Raw genomic sequence first — 22045 nt, forward strand, 5'->3', positions numbered from 1 at the left:
ATTGTGATTTTCTACCATTCAAGCATCATCCTAAATCAATAACAGCCAACATAATCAACCAGAAAGCCTTGGTTCTCATTCACTCAAAAAACACATTTTGCACTTTTCAAAAACAGTCAATCAAACTCCAAGTGAACAAGCCATCTCAAGCAAAACAACCATCATCATTCATCATTGGGGAAGTTCTAGTGCATCTGTTTCAGGCTAAAAGGACCCAAACAACAACTGTTTTTCCATTTTGCTTCAGAAATAGGTATGGATTCAATCCTCTCCTTTTGTCAAATTGCTACATGATTTAGATAGGTTTCTTGTTGCTAAGCCTGACAGTACTTGTGGTTTTGAAAATGGTTAGATATTTTTAAAGATATGTTGGTTTGAAGTTTGATGATTGATTCTTTTCTTGCTCGATTCATGAGTTATAACTTGTTTTAATGAAAACCATGGATGGATTTGGACTGTGTGTTGTGTGCTGATCATGATGGTATGCTCAATTGACATTTTTGAGGAGAAATTAAGAAATTCGAATTTGGGGATGATGATGAACACAAACCCTAGTTTCCCAAGTTATTTTTTCCAGAATTTTTCATATTTCACACGTGCATGGTCTCTTTCAATTCACCAACCAATGAAATTATTTCATTTTAATGCCCAAAACGACATCACTCTATTAAGTGGACTCACATATTACCAAAATGTCATTTTCCCAAATATTAATTCAATTAATTTCACATTTAAATTACCAATCTTCCAAAATTCATAACTTGCTCATTTTTGATCCAAATTCAATGGGATTTTTTGTGTTGTGTGCATCATAATCTCTACTTTTTTATCATTATTTTTCCAGAATTTTTGGGTGAGTTTTTTTTAAATGGTCTTAGGGTTTGTGACATGTGACCAAATTTTGTACACTTTGCCAAATCAATTGTGAAATGATGAGAATGTATCCAATGGCTCTCAAATTTTTTGTGCTTAAACTAGACATCTTCATGGTGATTTTGGTATAAAGTTTGTGAATTTATCATTTGTGGTTTGTGAGATATGATTTTTTGAATTAGGGTGTGACAATTTGTGTCACACCATTGATGACCAACTTCATGATTTTCATTGCCATGCTTCTTGACCTCCAAATGACTTGATTTTTTGCATGAGCTTACTCTTGTATGTCTAGTTGACTTGTGAATTTTCTTGGATTTATTTGAACTATTTTCCATTTGTTTGAGATTTTTCCTCTCTGCCTAGTCAAATGTTGACTTTGTGTGACACATGCTCCCATTTCATTTGTGAAATTCTCATACTTTATTAGATGGACATGAAATTTTGCATGAGATAACTAGACATTCTCATCTTTTCCATGGCTTTAGTCCCATTCATTTATCATACACCATTCTTGACTTATGATTTTTCTAAGTTGATGCATGTTTGGTTGACTTCTTTGAGCATGTTCAAATTGGCTTTGACTTTCTGATTTTCATTGACTGCCTTCCACTTGTCCAAATGGGATGGAATTTGACATGCTTACCATGCTATGTGTTAGGTTTGATCATGATTTATTTGGTGATTTTTGGAAAATGTTTAGATTGCTTTTTATGCAAGTCTTGCTGTTGACTTCTATGAGCTCCTGTTTGCCATGTTTTGACCTAAATGGTTCATGAAATGATGATAGTGATTGATATGAATGTGAACCCAATTGGTTTTGTTTCCTAATTGTTTGAACATGATTTTGGATACTTAACCCTTGCTGTTTTGACTTTCTCATTCACTTTTGACCCTAGGCTTGCCCTAGTGGTCCTGTTACTCACCTTTGAGTTTGTGATTTCAGGTTGACCATCAAATGGCCATTGAGACCAATTCTTTTGATTGAGCTTGCTCAAATACCATTGCCTAACCTCTTTGTTTTGTAGGTGGCTTGGCTCACATGCCCTAAAGCCTTGTGCCTTGCACATCCATGTGCCTTTAATGGACTGTTGTTGTCTGTTTCTGTTTGTTTTGTTTGAAGTTGCATACTAACCTCTGCTTGACTGTTTCAGGTGCTTTAGTTGCTTAGTTCTTTGTGAACTTTTTGCTTTGCTTTGCTTGTATAAGCAATTTGCATTGAGGTATGTCTCTTTTACTTCATGTAGTCTGGAAGACCTGGTTTGTTACTTGGCCAGGCAACTGTCTGAAGTCCTCCTTAAGAGGCAATGTTTGTGGTTGTTTACTTTTGTCCTTGCATGGAGTCAAAGACCTCCTAAGTGAAGAGGCAATTGGTGGAAGGTAGGGATATGCAGTCTATCCCCCACTATTCAGTGTGTCATCTGCTTTGCTCACACCACTGTGTTGATGCATTACAGATAAAAACCCAAGATCTTGTGCCATTGCACAGTTGAGTCAGTCTTAAATGTGTAGAAGGGTTCCCACTTTCTGAACCCACACATTCTTGTCTTGAGCTCTCCCAGGCCTGGGATAAGAGCTGTGAGGTCTCATCCTCACTTCATCCTTTCATCTGCTTCACCTTAGCCCCTCAATGGCAAGGTTAAGAGCACATTCACCCCATTCCAGAGGTTTGTTTGTTGAGGTTGATATGACCCCTTGACTAAAACCTAACCCTTGTTTGAGCCACTTGTTTGTGTATAGCGTGTGCTATCTGTACTTGTAGGATAGTTTGACTTGCTTCCTGTGCAAGTTAGGATAGTTTGACTTGCTTCCTGTGCAAGTTAGGATTAGTTTAGACTTGCTTCCTGTGCAAGTAGGTTTTACTTGGCTTGCTCCCTGTGCAAGTTAAGTGTGTGTGTGGCTTGCTTCCTGTGTGAGCCATACTTAGGATAGGTTGGCCCTCGTGCCATTTAGCTAGAAACCATAACTTAGGGTTGATTTTGCATGACAACATCTAGGCTCGAGTCGTAGTCTCCCTAGTTGTGTCTCCCTCTGTTATCTGGTTAGGCTAGTCCTTTATCCCTGCGTAGGGGAACTACATCGCCCTGATCTTCACACCAGATGAAGTATGTAGGCAGGAGATTGAGCTGATCTCTCCGGGCGCCTTTTCTCTTTTGTGTGTGTTGTCTGACCTTTGCTAGGCTCGAGTCCCTGACTCCTTAGCATTTGCTGTCTGTCTGTTTGTTTGTGTTCGACAGTTGTAGGCTGAGTCCCGGACTCCCTATCTATCTGTTGTGTTGTTTAGGTTCGGATGCTGATATAAGCCCAGTAATTGGCATTCAGGCTCCATGTTTGCCTCCTTGCGTGTGTTTTAGGTCCGGATGCTGACATAAGTCCAGAGATTGGCAGTCGGGCTCCATGTTTGCCTTTGCCTTTGTTTGTTTGTGTGTGTGTCAGCCGAGCTACGAATGCTCTGATTCTTCTCTCGTCCGAGAAGATACGTATGCATAGGATGCGATATCCTAGCGAGCATGTTTTGTCTCCCCAGTCCGAACTACTTCGACTCTGATGTCTATGCCTGATAGACTAAGTAGGCCCAGGATGCGACCTCCTGCCGAGTTCAGTTTCAGTCAGTCTCTTTCCTTTCTTCCAGCCAGTGTGTGTGTGAATATTTGAGCATTGTTTGGCAACCAATTTCCTTTCTAGTGTGCGTGGATCCCGTAGAGTACTACGGATGCGTAGGGGTGCTAATACCTTCCCTTCGCATAACCGACTCCCGAACCCATCCTCTTTGGTCGCGAGACCATGTTCTTTCCCAGGTTTACTCTGAGCGTTTCCTTTCCCTCTTTTGGGATAAATAACGCACGGTGGCGGCTCTGTTGTTCTTTCTTTTCCCGCCGGTTTTTCGCGCGATGCGACAATCACCTAGCAATGCAACATCATCAACAACAATCCACAATGATTTACTCACTAATTCCTCACCATGGGAATTAGCTACCACCATAAAGGCCACAATATGCATGCTAATTCACCTAGCAATGTAACATCATCAACAACAATCCACAATGGACATATGCTCACACTCTAAGCCATAAAATAGTCCATTCACCAACACATGCATAATATATACATTCACAACATTATGCATATTTTCCCACATCATCAGCACAATTATCACATAATCATATCATGTCATGCCAAATAATTCAATCACAGTATTAGCACACTCTATTAATACCTATCCTACTCAAAACAACGGGAAATAATCCCTACTATATCACACACCGATATAGGCCAATCCCAAAGTATGTTCACAACCTTAAAATATCAATTTTTCCAATTTCCAACAGTGTTAACCGGTTAACGCCCTGGGTTAACCGGTTAACGCAACACAGAACACGCTTTCTGGCAAAACTCAACAGTGTTAACCGGTTAACGCCCTGGGTTAACCGGTTAACGCAGACAGAACAGCAATTTTCACCAATCACAACAGTGTTAACCGGTTAACGCCCTGGGTTAACCGGTTAACGCAAGCAAAACAGCAATACTTCACAATCCCTAACAGTGTTAACCGGTTAACACCCTGGGTTAACCGGTTAACGCAAGACAGAAAGCTGTTCCTGCGCTAACACGAAGCAGAATGCAGAATTCTCCGCATTTTCCGCCGTTGGAGGACTTCCGGACCTCCGATTCCAATTCCGTAAAAAGCTACACTTTCGGAAAATCACTACCCATCCAATTACAGATTCCATTACAGCTTTAACACAGTTTATTCATCACAATTTTTCAGCATTCAACATCCCAATTAGGGTCAATTCAACGGTTTATCACTACCCATTACATGTTAACCCATAATACCCATTAAACGACGATAAACCCCCCTTACCTGAGTTAATCCGGCGAATCTTTAAGCTTCAAGCTTTTCTCTTCTCCAACCTTCTTCCTCTTGCTCTGTCTCTTTGCCCTTTTCCTCTTTTCAACCGCTTCTCTGCTTTTCACGTAAAACTCTTTTTACCAAAATGGAATCCTTTTCTTATTTCCAACTTATATACTTCCCAATAGTTATTATTCCAATAATAATAATAATTATAATAATCCAATAATTCCAATTTATTTAATTAAATTAATAAATATAATATTAACTTAAATTAAATAATTATCTTATTTTTATCGGGGTGTTACACATTCCACATAGTCCTTAGTCAACAGCGATGCACAATTGGTATTTAAAACTATCGATCAAGATTAAAACGTAATGGATGGATCTTGTGGTTCAGAGCCTTGCCAACTTATCGCCGGAGCCAGAGCTCCGGTCATCTTCTCCGGTGGACCTCATCGGACTAGTCCACCATGAACCATCACCAAAAAGAAAAATAAGGACATAATCTTAAAGAAAAAATGGCACTGAGCTCGAATCTGACCTCCATTCACTCCAATTCCAAATATATTGAGAGATATATGGAATTGAAATTTTGAGGTACATGAACTGAGTTGCATCGATTTAGCCTCAAAGCAACTCAATCTTCTTGCCTACATTGGTAGGACTTCAGACAACCAAAGATTCAATAGAATTGAGTAAGAATTTGAGAGAATCAAAGAGTTCAATTTTTTTGGAAAATAACTTCAATGTAGGTCTGGATTCGATGGATCTTGATCTTGCTTGTGCTTGGTCTCACTCCACTTGCTTGCAGGAGAAGGATTGAATGGTTAAAATGCTATGGATTCCTGGAGAACTGAATTCCAAAACAGTGGAGATTCAAGCTCAAATTCACGAGAATTTTTCAGGCTTATCCTTTGAGAAGTGAGGGTTTGAAATGGGGGATCAAAGTTGGTGCCAATGTGTGTCAAATTCTGAGCAATTGAAGCTCTATTTATGGCTGAAATGGTTGATAATTGCACACTCACATTCACTTTCCAATTTTGGCAAATCGTGATGCAATGGTGCATGGGCGTGCATAGGCCCATGAAATGATTTTTTGAGGTCCATAATTGAATATCAGATGCTCTGAAGTAAGCTTGGATTGCAAGGTAGATGCACATTGATGTTTGAAGTTTGATCCTTGCCAAGTGATGTCACCCTGTTTAAGCCATGCGCAGCCTATGCATTTCTTGTCCAAAATGGATGAATTTGAGCTCCTTGGATAGGTGAGATCAAGAGGAACAACTTTCATGTTTAACACTTTTTCATTTGGAGCTTAGAACTTGGAGAAATTTGAGGTGGAATTTTGGAAATTTTTGACATATCAAAATTTTTCTAAGTGTCAAGCCATATGTCTCAATATTCCACCTTGCTTTACTTTCTATAGGAGCTTCAAATGAGAAAAGTGTCTTCATCAAAGTTGTAGCTATCTCAAAGACCTTCAAAATGGTCAGCAATTTCATGTCATTTGGATTTGAAATTATAGAGTTATGCATTTTTGAAGTTTAGAAAAATCATTTGATCAATGGTATAGGTCAAAAGTGACCTATAATGTAGCCTCATATCACATGCTCAAAAAAGTTGAATTAGCTCCCACTCCAAACATCAAAGTTGAATTAGACACATTGAATTTGATTGTGCAACTTGGAAATATTTCATATCATAAACATTGAGCAAGTTGTGGCCTTGGGAAGTTGACTTTCAAATTAGGGTTTAGACAAAATGACCTATAATGTTTCGACATAGAAAATGATTTTCCAAGAAAAACTAGCTCTAGGTCTCAACATGAAAGTTGTTTATAATGTCATTTAGAGTAAGTTTAATCTTGGGATAATTTTAATATGGTGAAAATTGTAGGAGATAGGGTCTAGGGAGACCCAGTTTTAATCAGATGAATCCATCTGGCCAACCACCATCAATCAACTTGCTAATTTCCAATTCTCTTGACTTTCTTGGCTCATGGTAGATCATATATGCATAAGATGATGAATTTTGAAGTGTCCCTTTAGAAATTTGATCAATTAGTGAGATAGCTTGTTGGAGAAGTTACTTAAGATACCCAGTCAAACTAGGGTTTTCAAGGCAAATCACCCTCAAACTCTTGAAGCAAACTTGATCAGTATAACATGTAGAGATCATTGGGACTCCTATATGATGTTCATAACCATTATTGAATCAATTCTTGGTTGTGCTCTTTGTTCATGAGGGTCTTAAACTCTAGATGTGAACTTGATGAATCAATGGAATCATGCCCTTCCTACAAAAGAGTTAGACAAATGCAAAGAAATATTTTTGGTATTTTGGTTAGTGAAATGATAAAATACAAGTATGATATAATCACAAAGTTCTTGGTGATCTCTCCCAAAACAAACCCAATGAAGGAGGGGTAAGGAGGATGTCAAGGTATGATCTCAATGCTAATGCTTATGATGGAATTACATGAGGGATCTTAGGGTCAAAATTGGGGTCTTACACATAGAGTTTAGTGTAATTCTAGTAAATTCATTGTCAGGTCTGCAAGCTATTCTCTGTGGCTACTCTTTTCATATCCGTTTGGTTTAAACACCATTAGAACTTTTCTTTATCGTTGACACCTTTATGGTTATTCCTACTTTCCTTTAGTGTTGACACCTTTATGATTATTCCTACTTTCCTTTAGGGTTGACACCTTCATGGTTATTCCCGCTCTCCTTTAGGGTTGACACCTTCATAGTTATTACCACTTTCTTTTAGGGTTGACACCTTCATGGTTACTCCCCGGGTTGACTCCTTCATGATTATTCCCCTTACTTGGTATAAAAACCTTTTCCTTACTATATTAGACCCAATGCTTTGGTAAGATCCTTGTCATGTGAGTCTCTGGTTTTAACAAGTTCCTTTTTTCCTTACTTACAATGTTAGACCAATGCTTTAGTAAGACCCTCGTCATGTGAGTCTCCGACTTTGACGAGATCCTTCTTTTCTTTCTTACCATGTTAGACCCAATGCTTTGATAAAACCCTTGTCATGTGAGTCTCAGAATTAGACAAGCTCCTTTTCCTTTGGCTTAAACACCACCCCTAATCATCTTTTTTTCAGTCTTTGTCCTCTGAACTAAAGAGCTTTGACTTCCTCATTGTACTATGAAGGTACGTAGGTACGAGGATACGAATCCTTGGCAAGCACTTTCCTTTCTTTTCTTTGTCCTCTCCGGTTCTTCGAACTATGAGGCTCTGACTTTTTCATTGCATCATGAGAATACGTAGGCATGAGGGCCTCAATACTCCTCGAGCACCCTTTTCTAACCCTTTTCTGTTTTATAGGTGCATGAAGATAACAACACCCATCCAAGCAAGAGCGTTCAAAATGGTTCTCATGGAGTACCATGGAGGTGAGGGGTGTTAATACCTTCCTCTTGAATAACCTCTTTCCTTACCCATTTCTTTGTTTCCTCTTGGGTTTTATCAATGTTTTCGCTTCCCTATTTTGGGATAAATAAAGTTCGGTGGCGACTTTGTTGTACCTTCGAGCGTGCGATGCGTTTGGTGAGCATATTTCATCTACCTTCAGCGTGATGTAGTTGAAGCATGTTCTAACATGAATTTGTATAAGTTATATTGTTGGTTAAGTTAGCTTACTGGTTAAGTTAGCTTAGTGCTTAAGTTAGCTTGTAGTCTATAAATATGTTTCTCTCTCAGGTTGTTTAGAGAGGGTTAAGTGTTGGTTATTTTTATTCACTTGTAACCTTTTTCCTTAATTGGAAAAGTGAATAGAAAATGCTTTTTAAGAATTCTTGTTCTTCTTCTTCCCTATTCTCTCTCTTTCGTAAATATAAAATAGTTTCTTTTGTTTGTTGAAGAAGCTCAATCTTTATCATAGTTTTTATTCATTCGTGGTGTGGCATTTGTCACAAAATATTGGTGTTGTAAGCATGGATAAGATGTCGTCAAAGAAGTATGAGATTGAGAAATTCAGTCGTGTGAATGATTTCAGTTTGTGGAGCTTGAAGGTGAAAACCATATTGGTTCAGAAGAGTGTATTAGAAGAATTAAAAGGATCGGAGAAGATGGATGTTATCCTAATAGAGAAGGATAATATGATGATGATCAAGAAAGCCCACAGTGCCATTATATTGAGCCTTAGTGATAAGAAGGAAGGTCATACAAGAAACGTGTGCCCTAAATGCTTGAAAGGTCATGATGGTAAGGATAATGGGAATGCAACCGTTGTTCAAGATAATTTTGAATCGTCTGATGTCCTGGTATTTTCGAGCATCAATTCTTGCAAGGAATGGATCATGGATTTAGGTTGCACTTAGCAAATGACTCCAAACAAATATGTGTTTGAGAATTATGTGATCAACATGGTGGATCAAGGCTGCTGGGAAACAACAATGTCTGCAAAATTGTAAGAATTGAATCTGTGAGATTCAAGCTCCATGATGAGTCATTAAAGTTGTTAATTGGTGTTAGGTATGTACATGTCATACCCTAATTTTGTCCCACCTTTATCTTTGTTCTTTTTAATTTATCTTGCATTGCATCCATTGCATTTTAGAGTCTAAGTCACTTGGAAGCCAATATGTCTAAGTCTAATTAGTCTCATTCCATTTTCATTGCATCTTGCATGTTTTGTCATGTTAAACCATGTTCAAAGATAGTTATACAAGCCCGTCATTTTAGTTTATTCATTCGTCACCCTAGATTTGTATTTTTTGGGTCATTCATTGGTTCCTTTCATAGCATTTTCTATATCACTTTGTGAGTAATTATAATCATTTTAGGCCATATTAATGAACATAATTTTATTGACTATGCTCTTTTCATTACAAAATTGATTCAATTAAACTCAAGTTAGTTTGGGAATGAACTTTACTACACTTCATTAAACAATAAAAAAATTGAAATAATAGACACAGGCTTCATGCTTCCATCACCAATGTCCACAACATACATACAACATACCAACATACATACATAACACATCAAACAAATTTTTTAAAAAAAGAAGAAAGAAAGGAATTGTGGGACACAAGTATGTTGTAGCAATTTAGACTAATCAACATCCATCACCAATAACATACATCAACAACTTGCATCATTCACCACACAACACTCATCAACTAAAATGAAAAAAAAATAATTAAAACAAAGAGAAAATGCATGCACTATATGGCCATGACATCATAAACTCATCCATCACATACCACCCTCAACTCATGTATTTTCCACATAGATCATCAACAATCCATCCCACACTCATCAACTCATGAATTTTGATTCACTTTTCTCACTTCTCACACTTTCAAGAAGAAGAACAAGTTAACACAAAGGGAGACTCAAAACATACACAAAGAAGTAGAGAGAAGGAGTTTGGAAGAGAATTGCCTGAGGTTGGGCTTGCCGGGGTCTTTCTGGACTTCCAAACTCTGACGAGGTCTTCTTTTTCACTATTTTATTTCATTTTCCTTTCTATTATTTTTATTTTATCTTTGTAGCATAATTAATTGTGCTAATTTTTTGTAATCTTGACATTTTAGTGTGAATTTGGGATTTAGGTTAAAATGGGGGTGAGATCAATCCGGGCTCAGAGTGTTTGATTTATGTGTTTTATTTGTGATCAGTGATAATTTTTAGGTGGGGGTTGTGTTAAGCTTTTTTGGTTTTGGGACGAATTTAAGAAAAATCGGGTTTCGCTCATGAACACCTTGTGTCCATGACTTGTTCTTGGTGAACCATTGTCCTAGATCTGTTTTGGTGGTGAGAGAGTGTTTAAATTATGTTTATGCAGTAGTGATTGGATGAGGTAGAGAAAGAGAGTCTGGTGAAGGATAAAGAGAGAGGGTGAACCACAACTTGCTCCGGCTGACGAATGGTGACGAATGGCTCACAATTATGTCTTCTTCACCATCTACGATAATCACCTTGTCATTGACTATTAATTTAAGCTTTTAATAGAGAGTAGAGGTGACTGCTCCGGCTGCATGAATCCATGGATGTCCTAGAAGAGAACTGTATGTAAGATAAGTATCCATAACGTAAAAGATAATATAGAAGGTATGGGGGGCAAACTTGATTGGGGGATCCACTTCTTCGATTACTGATCTCTTGGTATCCTCAAAGGCCTTCACCACTGGTGAGATTGGCTTCATCAGTAGTCCTTCTATCATCAATTTTGCAAAGGCAGTTTTAAGTAGGAAATTCAAGGATAATCTTGTGTCAACCAATACTCTGGATAAGACAGTGTCCACACATTCAATAGAAATATGCAATGCTTTATTATGACCCTCCCCCCTAGGTTCTAATTCATTATCACTAAACCCTAGGCAATTTCCTACTTCGATGTTAGCCACTACTCCCTTGAATTGATTCATAGTTAATTCTTAAGGAGCATGGGCTGCACCCAAGAATTTCATTAGTCTGTCCTGATGTTCCTCTAAACATAACAGTAAGGACAAGATGGATATCTTCAAGGGTGTTTGGTTGAGTTGGTTAACCCCTTTATAGTCTCTTTTGTTTATAAGTCGGAGAAGTTCTCCAGCCTCTTTTGAGGAAGATGCATTCTGAGAGGGGGTTTCCCCTGGTTGGCGTTCACCACTTGTTTCCCTTTTGCTTTGGTCAAGGCTTCATTACTATTCTCCCTTTGAGGTTTTGCAGATGTGAATACCCGACCACTTCGAGTCATGCCTCATATTCCGGTGATGTTAGTAACAACTGGTTCTTTTACCATAAGTGGTAAATCCTCTTTCTTTTGCCCCTGTATGTACATCGTGGAATCATAATTCCAAGGAACGACATTTGTGCTTTCATAGGGGAAAGGAAATGGTACACTGATTACCAAGGGGGTTACTATGTTTTTCAGTACTTGTATCTGGGCTTGGTAATATAGGATCTCCAAAGTAGCGACACCTTCATCAGTTGAAACTTGTTCCACTTGGATGACTCCTTGATCCATAAGTTGTTGAATTTCGAATCTCAACTTATCACATGCTTTTGGATTTAAAAGACATTATTTAAAATCGGATTGGCACCTTGGGAACACATCATTTTTTAGTAGTTGTTCCTTGACTACTTCCATTGGAGTCTTCAATTTATCCACCTTTCTCACGATGTTCTATCCTACAAATTCTTCCATGACACTTACACAAGTACCTGCAGGTGTAGGCATAGGATTCTAGGTTACATTAGGGCCATTGAGTGTAAATGTGATACCCTTGGAGTCAATCAGCTCTTGTACTTTATACCTGAGAGCTTTACAGTTCTCAATCGTGTGTCTAAGTTCCTAGAGTGGAATTCACATTTGGAATTCACATCATATCTAGGAGAAAGAGGTGTTGGAGAAGGTTGAACCCTAACAGTTAGTTATCTCCATCTTTGTGCATACTCTTTAAAAAATCGTCATTCTTTTGAGTCAAGGTTTGAAGTTGGATCCTGTTAGGAGCCATGTCATATTATACTAGTAGTGCTTGAGAAAAATCCTTATCCAGTTCTCTCAAGGTTCAAATGTAGGTGCGTTCGAGTTGCATATACCATTCGAGGGATGCCCCCATGAGGCTAACCTGAAAGAAATGCATCAGCAGCTTTTTATCGTCATAATAGGCAGCCATTTTTTTGCAGTATGATATGATTTCTTCTAATAGAGCGGGAACCAGATTCTTATCCAAGTACACAATGATAGTTGGAGGATCTATAAAGTCATCATCATTAGGTAACATGACAGCTCTGTAGATAAGAAAAGGTAAAATAGCGTTGAAAGCCTCCTATTTTCCTTCTTTCTCTAATGCCCATGCCTTCTCTTCATGTAACTTCCTTGAAAACCCTCTGGGTCCCAGACCATGTATTATTTCTCTAAGAGTGAGGTGAAATGCTCGTGCTACCTTTTCTTATGTTAGTTTTTCCCCTAAGCTTGTGAACGGAGCACGATCCATCATATACCAACCCAAAATTCTTTCAAACTCTTATATGGTCGAAGCTAGCTGGAAGTCTCAAAAAGTAAAGCAACAGAGAGGAGGGTCATAATATTGAGCCAAACTAACTAGGTCCCTCACATCTACCTTCATGGTTCATAACTTAAGTATATGTCCATATCTTCCTATGAAATTGTTCTTCTTGTATGGTGTTATTTTGCCACTCAAGGCTATCAGACTGTCTGTCTTGGGTAACTTGAACTTGAGAGGAAGTGTGTTTCTTCTATCTGGACCCATCTTTCAAATGCTCACTACACAAAATAAATCTTTAAGATTCCCCGAGAATATGGCCCAAATGCAAATGCATGCAATGTAATGTTATTCATATCTTAGGTTCAAAGGTTCGGTGTATTCTGGGCCAACTCCATATGATTCTCATGGTAGGTAGAGTTTTAGGTTTCCTGCAACCCATATCCCTCTCATAAGTAGGTTCTAAGGTTTTATGAAGGTTCTTAGAGTCACGAATCATAAGATAAGAATATTGTTATCGTTGCAAAATTACTTGCGGGCCAACGATACCCTAAAGAGGATCTACTTTAAGTGAGGTCAACCCTTGACTTCAAAATCCACATGATTACTAAAGGTCCCTATACTCATAGATCCTTCCTTGAAAGTATTGTCATCATCACAAAATAACTTATGGTCCAACAAAAAATCCTGAGGAATATACTCTATGAGGGATTTTTGTATCGACCCATCAAGACAACTACGTTCGACAAGTCATTACTATGAAACTACCATTTTATCTTAGGTGTTCTCTTAAAGGCTGGGTATTGGGCTTATCACTCAATAGTATCATGAAACCTCACCTACAATAGAGAATACAATATATATGTCTATAATATATGAAATATAAAAAACAATAAGTACAATAAAAGTGAGAAAGTAAAGCAATAAAAATAAACACCCAAAGCACACAAAGAAAACAAAAAAAAATGGGTTTGACTCGCTTAGGAATGATCCTCAGCTGTTGCACCGCGAAAAATACAGAATCGCCACCGAACTTTATTTACTCCAAAGGAAAGGGGAAATATCCATAAAACCCTTAAAAGAAAAAGAAGATGGTCATTGCAACCAAATTCGAGTTCGATAGTAGATTATGCAAGGGAAATGTATTAACACCCCTCACACCCATTGTACTCAATGGGAACCATTTTGGTTGTTTTGCACGAATTGATGTTATTATCTAAAGGTTACTTGTGATTGACTTTAATTAAGGGGAAACTATTTTTTTAATTAATGTGCTCACAAAGATTCTGAAACCTTGTGCATACATATTCTCATACTATAATCAGAAAATCAGATCTCCATAGTTTGTGGGGTAAAAAATAAGTGTTTGTTGGTTATTTTTATTGAACGGTGTTAACGTTCACATTCTGGCAGTTAAGCATTGCTTGTATACTCATGCGTGGGAGATTTAAGTGTTGTTTATATTGAGATATAATGGAAATAACATGTCCTTTATGAAAAGCTTTTGAATGCCCTAAGGTGAAAAAATGAATTTGATTGGTTGTGATTGAGTATAAGAATGAGACAAGTATTAGACCACAAGTTAAGTACGGACGACAATCCAAGTACTTAGGAGCTGAAAGGACAAGTGCATCCAGACCTCTATTTTTCATCCCACGAGGACCAAATTTAAACTCGTTTGTTTTTAAGTGTTTTGAATGGAAGACAAGTATTGGGCCACAACCTAAGCACGATCGACAATCCAAATACTCGAGAAATGGTCTGGACAAATACGTACACCTCATCCTTTTTCATCCGGTTTATTGTGAAACATGTTTTTGAAAATGACTTGACTTTGGATCAAGTGTTTGAAGTTAGCTATGACAATTGTGTGAATTAAATGGAGGAGGTACTTGACATTATATCAAGCACTCGCGTTGCATTCAATTAAGTTTGATTTGGAAAGCACCTGACGTTAGATCGAGTTTATTTTTTTTCTTCTTAAAAATGTTCTTTTTAGGTTGCTTCTAATTATTTCTAAGTTAATTGGATAAGTATGGAAAACGATGAAATGGAAAGCGATAAACCTATTACACGTTCATGGGAGTGGGGTACATTTTGCCCAAATGGGGGATAATCATACATCATGCAAAATTAAACTATAAGCACATATGCATCATTCAAGAAACAATCCATAATCACAATTCATGAACTTAAAAAAAGAAATCAAGAGTAAAGTCGTGAATAGAATAAACGTAATCAAGATAGAAGTCATAAAAGGAAGACATGTAATCAAGCTGAAAGTCATTAATGGAAGACATGTAATCAAGATGAAAGTCATAAATGTAATACATGTAATCAAGCTGAAAGTCATGACCAAAACCTTAATCTTACTTAAATTCCTAAATGAAATTAATCCTTAAGTTCATCAATTCATGAGTTAAAGATATGAATATAGGAAAATAATCAAGATTAAAATCCATGATCAACCATAATCCTAATTAATTTTCTAAATGAAATTATAACCACGATTATCTTCTAATAAAAATAAAAAAGTATTAAAGTTTTAAGAGTAGCAAGGAAAGTTGTGTAAAAGAAAAAATAAAAAAATTAGAGAAATAAATAAAAATCACCCCGGGGGGTTCATAATGGAAAATTGGTGTAGGAAGGAATTAGGGAGTAGGCCCATAATGACCTTGGCCCAAGGTTTTGTTACATTGTTTGATTTCAAAAATGGGTGGGAAGGGGGGTAAGTTAGAAAATAAAGGTTGTATGCTAGAAAAAAAGGGTCTTGGGCTTTAACCCAATCCCATAGGAAATAAATAGAAAGCGGGAAGGGAGAAAAACTCCCTCATTCACCTCGCTCCACTCTAAGACTCCTTATTCTCTCACTCTCATGTTCTCTTCCTGGAAATTTCCTCCGGTGGCGCAACCTAGAATCTATCGAAACAACCATTAATAGACTCATCTCCCCACCTCTTTCTAAATTCATATCTCACTTATTCACCAGACCAATGAACCAAACACATTTTACTCATAAGCCAAACCCTAATTCTCTAAAAAAACAAATTAAATTCTTACTCCACACGCACTCAAACAAATACTTTAGGGGTTTTCATCCATACAGAACGACGATTTACATGGTAGCAAGACTTGGAGAAAATGTGTATGAAGAGAAGAACTTACTTTCAGAGGGGAGGGTTATTCCAGTCAAGGTCACTCTTATGGTATCAAAGATAAATAACAAAATATCCAAAGGAATCCCCAATCTCCATGTATCAGCTTCCTCTTTATCTTTTCTTCTTTTAGGTATAGCTCAGCTTTTACTCCTATTTTCTGAGGCCTTGAATTTTTTGTTGTGTTATTGACAGATTTAGGATAAAGTGAGTGAAGAGTGCAGAGATTAGTGCAGAGGAATTAGGTGATGATTGAGGCTAAGCTCGATTGAATGGAGATTATAATGGTGAAGTTCCAACAATCTTGATAATAAGCTTTGGTGAATAATGGCGAGGATGAGTGCAAATTTTGGCATAGTGACTTTATGGAAAGAGTTGTTGGTGATTAGTGATGAATTGGAAGGTTCTTATAGTTGGATTTTGGAAAATTGATAGGGAAATCTAGTTGAGATTGGGATATATGAGTCATTGGATTGTAATTTGTGGCAACATGTGAAGGAAGGTTAGGATTAGCTGGTGAACTTGTGCTTGTTAGGTGTGAGAATTGAATGAAAATATCTTAGTTTTATAGTTCAATGTATGTTAGTTTGAGAGGGATTAAACTAAATTTTGGAAGGACTCCATTAAGGTGTTGGTGTGAAACTGATTAGGGAAGCTAGGCCAGCTTAGGGTGGTTGGTTAGAAGTTGTTTATGCAGTTAACAAGTCATGTTAGTTAGTTAGAAACAGGGAAGATGCTAGGGAGGGTTGTTAGTTCAGTTAATTAGTTGACAATTTGTGGTTAGAAGAGGGTTAGGTGGTTAATTGGTTTAGGAAGGTTATTATGAAAACAATTAGATTGTTAACTTGATTAGGAGTGAGATGACTAGCTAATTGTAAAAAAGGTTAGGAGTTAATGTTAATTGACAGTTAGACTCAAATTTTGAAGTGAATTTTCTTATAGATTGACCTCCCTTGTGATCCTTTTGAATCGCTTGCATCCCTTAAAATGAATGATGAGTTGAACTTGAATTGGTGAATCTTGAATGTGAGCATTGTGATGATTGTTCTGAGTTATCCTTGAATTTGAAATATTTCTTTTTATCCATACTTAGATTAGCACTTGAATTTGCCTTAAAACATCATGTATTTGGATTGAGCTTAGATGCACATAATATGAGCTTGAACTTCAAATTGATGGCTTTTGGAATTGAACTAGTTGAATTATATGTTATGGAATGGCATTTGAATGTATTAGTGATGCATGATTATACATGGAATTGAATGTGCATGGTATTGGTTTGTTAATGGAATTGTATGCTAAATGTTAGTGAATTGTGTTGATGTATAATAGTTGGAATGTTAACTTGAGATAATTAGAAATTTGGGCTCGGGGAGTGAGTTTGAAAAAGAACTAAATTGCTTGCATTGGGCTTTTTGTGTCTCAATTGTTTTTGAGTTGCTAATATGTATTTTGACATGACATGTTTTGAATGATTACTTTATTTGAACTTGTTGCAATGTGCCTTGCTTGGGATGATTGTCACAGATTTTGATAATAGAATGTAGATTGAAATGTGACCCTATATGCATAGATTGTTATGATGTTGAAGTAGATTTTTAATTAATATGGATTTGTCTAATTTGTTTCTCTGCAGGTTCGTATTGGAAATGGTTTATGAAGTTTCATGTATGATGGAAATGGAGACTTTGTGTAGGTGAACCTTGCACATTTGAATCTTATTGATTCTTGAAGAAAGTGGCATCCTCAATTCATAGCTTGGCGTATATCAAGATGAAGTGGAATGGCTTTGAAGTTTTAAAGAGATATAGGTCTAGGAAGTCAACATTATGGTCAATGGTCAACAGTTGACTAAAAACTCAACTATTGAAATTTCTAATTTTCTCTTTTGTAATAGCTTGTAAAGACCTTTATAACCTTGCTTGTAAATGAAGTAACTTGTAACCTAAGTTACAATTGAATAAAATGGAAACTCTTCAAAAATCAAGTTTTAATGAAATCCAAATCCAACTTCTCCTCTTGGAATCAAATCTTAATGAAGTCCAAATTCAAACTCTTCTTTTCGAATTCAAATTCAAGATGGAACCCAATAATCACTAACTTGTATCACAAGCCAATTGATCACTAAGCTGATAATGAATCCACACACATGAGTAAAATAGGACCTTAATCACAAAATAACACATTTGTCTTGAAGCTTAACTCATATAGAAACAATTAGCCAGTTAAATCCAATTCAAACCTTTTACCAAGTATTGACATATGATGCAAATGAATGACTGTATCTAACTAAATGGTTAATAAGAGAGTTGTGTATGCAGATGAAATTTTAGAAATAATCCAGATAAAATTGAATAGTCTTAGGGGAAATTTGGGGTATGACTGGTAGGATAATCCATCTCATATATTCTGAGTTGTCGTGAAACATATGCCACAATCTTCCGATTTTGCATAAACACATATCCAAAACCCATCTTGGAAGCATCACAATACACAACAAAGGATTCTTTTGCATCTGGTAAGATCAACACTGGAGTCATCATTAACCTGTTCTTCATCTCTTGAAAACTCTCCTCGCACTAGACATCCCATACATAAGCTTGACCCTTTCGAGTCAACTGAGTCAGAGGAAAGGCTAACTTTAAAAACCTTTATTAAATATTATGCAGTAACCAGCCAAACCCATAAAACTTTTGATCTTTGTAAAAGATTTAGGAGCCCCCCACTATAACACCGCGTCTACTTTATACGAATCAACTACTATACCACCACTGGAAATCACATGGCCAAGAAAACTCGCTTCTCACAACCATAACTCACAATTATATGACTTTGCATACAATTGCTTCTCTCGTAATACCTACACCATAACTCGTAGATGTCTTACATGCTCTCCATCTGATTTAGAATACACCAGGATGTCATCTACGAACACCACGAAAAACTGGTCCAAGTAAGGATGGAAGGTCATATTCATGTATTCCACTAACACACCTGGATCATTAGACACATCAAGCGACATAAAGTGTAACATCCTAATTTTCCATACCTTAAATAATATATATGATTATAATTGAGATTTTAACATCGCTAATTATTACAAACTAAACATTGAAACTAGCAACTATAATAATTAATTTATCAACTAATTACTCTTTATTTTATTATTAATATTTTTATTCAATTTGAATATTATCGTTTTATTTTACAAACTAAACTTTGAAATTAATCATTTAAAATACTTAATTTTAAGTTAATTAATTATCCATATTATTTTTATTATTATTACTTTTGTTATTATATTATTTGATGTTATTTGATTTGAATATCACTATTTTACTCTACAAACTAATAGTAAATAAAATAACCTTAAGTTAATAAATATATTAAATAATTATCCTTATTATTATTATTATTATTATTATTATTATTATTATCCTTTCATTTTATAAAAGAAATGTATTTTATTCTACATGATCATATGTCATGAAATGGTAGAAAAGTCAAACTTTCATACATCTCTCACCAACTATTTTCACAAAGTCATATTAGAACACCTATAAAACTATTCATGCAAGACTTGTAAATATTTGACAAAGACATATTTACTAACAAGAGTTGAAAAGTTAGAAAGCATGGGCAAAAGGAGATAAATTTACATTATTTTAATATCTTACAACTAGTATAAATAGGGGTCTTTCTCACCCCATTTTCATTCATTCATTCACAAATCATCTTTCTTACCTCTTCATTTCCTTCTTTCTCTAGTTTCTTCATATAGAAATATTAGTTTTAGTTGTCGAAGTTTTTACGGGGTCGGTTTGTAGTTTTTAGAGTTATTTTGGGGTCAAAGTTCTTCTAAAGTTTTAAAGGAGTTTGATACGTCAAAGTTCTGCTCAAATCATTTTCATAAGTAACCGGTAAGTCGTTATAATTTAATTATTTTAATTATTTTATTTATATAAAGGTTATTTTAAGATGTTGATTTAAATTTCCGTTAAGACGTTGAGATATTGAACTTATAAAGTCCAAGATAAGTTTTACCATTTTAAGTTGTTATAATACCCAAGTATTATTATAAAATTAAAATGTTATTAGGAATACACTCTTGATAATTTTCTAAAACAAACAAATTCAAACAGGAGTATAGTCTAGTTTATACTTGAATTTAATAACGATTTAAATATAGTGGAGGTTATTATTAAATATTTTAAATAAATAAATATTTTAATTTGTAACGGGATTATGTTTATTTAACCATAAATTATATTCTAATTATTTTATAAATTTCGTATAATTCAACGGTTATTGTAAATTAGGTTCTGGGTAAACATCAGAGAAAACGCTCGTGGACTTTCAACAACGATCAACAACAAAAGGTGGGGGCAAGGTCTCGTATACGTTGGGACGGTTAGCGTAAAATAGCTTAATATATATATGTGGATAGTGGTGACCCAAGCCCTACCAGCGATAAATAAGTAAGGAGAGCCTATTCTCGAATAATGATTTTCCCAAATCACTAAGCGAGGTTATGCCGGCCTTAATTATTTATCATAAGAATGATCTATGACAATTTGAGGTTGTATTGTGCTTACATTGTTTGATTAATTGTCTAATTGTTTATTTTATTTATACTTGAATGATTGTGATTGATAGACTAAGAAAATGATCTATTAAGTAGAGAAACAACACCATTGATTAGATATTAAGTGTTAGATCCCCAATGAAATAAGGGAAGTTGGATACATTGAGTAGTTGTATTCGGTTGGGTTCTGGCTAAGGATAAAACTTGGTCGACCATGTCCTTTACGGTCCACCTCTCTTACCTGGGAAGTCAACCATACATTATTCACTGTATAAACTGAACTAGTTATATAGAGATAAGGATCACACCAAGGAGAAATAGACAAGACATTTAATGGACTTGGTACTCAATCGAAGTAATTAGATAATAACTATGACCTGAAAGGTTGATACGATATTTCTCAAATATTAACTAAATACTTATGGTTAAGAGTTGCTACAAGATGGTTGGGCGATCATATAGACCTGCATTGAGGAATGTGTAAGTCCACTGCCGTGCGGTATGGGACGTACGAGGTTGATCAGTCGCCTACAATCCCGACGAGGATTATTATTTATGCATGCTAGGCAAGACGAGGGTCTTGGCCTGAATCCTCAGGGACGATCGACTTATAACACCTGGACTCCATGTGAAGTTAGGTGGCGTAGCTCTTGGTAATTGGGAGTACGTTGGTGGCATGTGGTCTTGTGATATCTGATCTTGGTAAATGGGATAGGTATCCTTGACAGCGTTTAGTGGTCTGAGTCAGCATATAGTTTAGGGATGCATTAGAATAAACACTTATAGAGTATAGGTAAGTATGGGATAAAGATACGCTTGTTCGAATAATTGTGACTGTCATATATATATATATTACTATTTTACATCCTATTCCCACTTTTAAACTTGTACGTAAATCTTAGCCCTGTATTCTTTTTGTCTTGCATCTTTGGATTGATCTATGACGATCAGGCGACGAGCTAGACCATTTAGGAGGGAAGGCTATGGAGTGACAGATTACGATAATGTCAAGGCTGAAGGTTGCTAGCGTTTTGTCAAACGCTTATCACATCGTTACTAGTACGTAATATTATATACAGTCAGTATAAGTGTCAGTCATGTTGGACTTAGGAGGTCCTTCTGTTAAGCTTTCTTTTGATTTTCTTTATGTACTTTTATTTTAAGTTTTATCTACGTGGCAAGGCCACTAGTCTTAACGGTGTCAAACTTTATGTAAAACATATTTGAAGCATATATATGTGAAGTAGTATATTTTAATTAATTCAGTCTTGTTATTTAAAATTTTTAAATTTTCTGTATTTTATTTTAGAATTTCACTAATGGGACATAGGCTGTCTCATTTAATGGTATCAGAGCTGATCGATTCAGCTCGGACCTTAAGTGTCTAGAGTTATACTGACTGTATCAAGTTGGATTCCAAACAGGATGATAACTTTTCTTTTGTGCGTTGAGTCTTCCTCTTGATAGCCTTCTAATATACTGATCTAGGAAGCGTCTTTAACACACTTAACTTTTTCTTCTTTTTTCCCCAACGGTCACAAACCCAACGGTAACGTAACGGACACTTCACAAAATTCACTATATAAATACTTCACACCTATTCATTATTTTCATATCAA

General features: G+C 36.1%; 2 long non-coding RNA genes across 2 annotated transcripts; both read left to right on the plus strand.

The window, feature by feature from the left end:
• Window positions 1–15519: 15519 nt before the first annotated feature.
• On the plus strand, window positions 15520–17817 carry LOC127135469 (uncharacterized). Its single transcript, XR_007808569.1, has 2 exons — window positions 15520–15974; window positions 17478–17817. It is a non-coding gene; the product is annotated as an uncharacterized LOC127135469 (long non-coding RNA).
• Window positions 17818–19579: 1762 nt separating this feature from the next.
• Window positions 19580–21620, plus strand: LOC127135471 (uncharacterized). Its single transcript, XR_007808571.1, has 3 exons — window positions 19580–19761; window positions 20161–20220; window positions 21378–21620. It is a non-coding gene; the product is annotated as an uncharacterized LOC127135471 (long non-coding RNA).
• The last annotated feature ends 425 nt before the right edge of the window (window positions 21621–22045 follow it).

This window comes from Lathyrus oleraceus, chromosome 4, assembly GCF_024323335.1.
Source record: "Lathyrus oleraceus cultivar Zhongwan6 chromosome 4, CAAS_Psat_ZW6_1.0, whole genome shotgun sequence".
In the NCBI taxonomy this organism is placed as follows: domain Eukaryota; kingdom Viridiplantae; phylum Streptophyta; class Magnoliopsida; order Fabales; family Fabaceae; genus Lathyrus; species Lathyrus oleraceus.